This window comes from Microtus ochrogaster, chromosome 2 (assembly GCF_000317375.1).
Source record: "Microtus ochrogaster isolate Prairie Vole_2 chromosome 2, MicOch1.0, whole genome shotgun sequence".
Lineage (NCBI taxonomy): Eukaryota > Metazoa > Chordata > Mammalia > Rodentia > Cricetidae > Microtus > Microtus ochrogaster.
In genome coordinates, this window is record NC_022010.1 from 82,270,047 (window position 1) to 82,272,461 (window position 2,415).

At 42.3% G+C, this 2,415-nt stretch overlaps 1 pseudogene; it reads right to left on the reverse strand.

Moving 5' to 3' along the window:
* Positions 1-420: 420 nt before the first annotated feature.
* LOC101980948 lies at positions 421-838 on the reverse strand (annotated as a pseudogene).
* Positions 839-2,415: the final 1,577 nt, after the last annotated feature.

Consider the following 2,415-nt stretch of genomic DNA (forward strand, 5'->3'; position numbering starts at 1 on the left):
GTAGAAAAACAGTTAATGAGGCATACAGCATAGGACCTCCCCTTCAAACATTATTTCATTAATATTTAGGAGGGGCAACCTAGTTCTAAAGCATTTGTCTGGACTATAGGTTAGTTTGACTCTAGGTAAATCATCTGCAATACTGACTAAATATATGCTAAAAATAACAAAACACATAGGTCATAGATTACAGAAGTAGACCCAACAAGTCAGCAGTTGACAAAGAAGCGACAATCTGAGTCATATTCAGAAAGTGATTCAGGTTAAACTCAGGGGAAGAGCACTAGGCTAGCATGCATGAAAGCACCCAGATTCAATACAGCACCTAAAACATTATGAAATAAAGAAAAAGAGACAAAGTACAGAAACAGGTAACTATTCATCTCACCTAGGAGAGTCTTCATGATTCTGTTACAGAAGTCACCTGCTTTGACCAAGCTTTTTATTTAAGGTTTTGTCTGTTCTGGTCAAGATTAATTGTAAGGCAGGATTAAACCCAACTACTCTGAAGACATGTATCATTTTTCTAACCAGTGGAAGACCCAGAAGAAATGGATGACAAGCTTTCTCAAAGGTCCACCTGGTGAGATTTTGAAGTACTCACTCAAGCGGGAAAGACCAAGGCAGGACAAGGCTTCTTTGGTAGGATTGTCAGGATGACATTCAGGACAATAATCAGCTCTGTCAATATGGTCTACGAACACTGGGTAACATTCATTTTAAGGAAGTTCACTTTGGTATTACCAATGCCCTAGTTCTAAACCAGGGAACCACCGTTGCCCACAATCAGGGCAGTGTGAATTATCGGAGAACATCTGGGCTTAGAAAGACAACACAAGCAATGTAAGAGCAAAAGGCAACAAAGACAGAGAAAGGAAGGCAATAAGCAACAATCGGTCCTGTTACAGTTTTCCTTTAGCAGCTCCTCAGTTCAACAACACTTGAATGTTAAATCTGGCTTGCATCTCAATGCAGTTCATGATCTTGTAGTCTATTTTTTACTTAACTGCAACTCAGTCTCTGTACTCAGGGACCACTTCACTCTAGAATACTATCAGTCACTTACTAGCAGCACAGATCACAGAATAGCTCCTTCAAATTCCCGCGTCTTAAGGAAAGCCAGAGCTCTAGTCTGAACTGTTCCACAGCAGTATCAGCTGGTGATGGTATCACACAAAGGTCCTCTGTTTTGCTGGTAAGATGATGATGCTTGTGAAATAGACACGTTGACAGAGCCAGTGAGTCTTCCTGTTGATGCTGGCATTCCTGCCTGACGGCTTCTTTAGTGATATTGTAGGGTCAAGAAAACTTTGTGGCGTCCTCCTCGATGGATCCAATAAAGTCAGTTTTGAAAGGAGCTTTATAGGGAAAGAGAAGTAGCTGGTGTTGAGCTTGCAGGATTGTCTGCGAATGCACTAAATACCTCTATTTCTGTTTGTGCTTTAGGAGGTGGGAGTGGGGAAGAGATCCTGTCTCAATGACAAATTCCAGTCAAGTTTTAAATCATGGAACAGTCAGGATCAGGGGCAACAAGACAGTTCCTCCTTCTCCACAGCACTTATCTGCAACTCCTAGGCACCATGGCAGAATACCCAAGAATTTTTTTAATACAAGCTTTTTCTCATTTTACATAGCTATCCCCTTTCCCACTCCCTCCCATCTTACCGCTTCTCACATCCCCACTCCTCGGGAAGGATAAGGCTTTCCATGGGGAGTCAACAAAGTCTGACACTTCAAGTATGACCAAGGCCTTCTCCCTATATCAACATAGCCCTCCAAAGAGAATATGCTCCTAGATGTCAGATCACACACTAGGGGTAAATCCTTGCTCCACTGTCAGGGGACCCACAGACTGTCCAAACCTCATAACTGACCCCAACATTCAATATACCTAATTCCATGCTATTTACATTCTCCCACTACCACTTCAAAGTCAGTTTGCTCTCATTACTCAGCTCAGCTGTTTCTGTGGGTATAACCACCATGGTCTTGATCCCTTTGCTCGTATTATCACTCTTCCCTCTCCTAGTCTGGTCTTAGATAGCTCATCCTGGTGCTTTGCTGTAGATCTCTGTATCTGCTTCCATCAGTAGCTGGTTGAGGGTGCTATGATGACAACTGAGATAGTCATCAATCTGATTACGGGCAGGCCAGTTTAGGTGTCCTCTCCACTGTTGATTAGGGTATTAGCTGGATTCATTCTTGTGGATTTATGGGAATTCCCCTGGTCCTATGTTTCTCAATACCCCTTTAAGGGCTCCCTTAATCAAGATATCTCTTTCCTTTCTCTCTTTCATTGAGACAACCCAGACTCAGATAGACAAATACGGTATTTACTCACGCATAAGTCGGTATTAGAAGCAAAGCGAAGGATAACCTGCCTATACAACATTCTTCTTTAAAGAGGTCTATCAG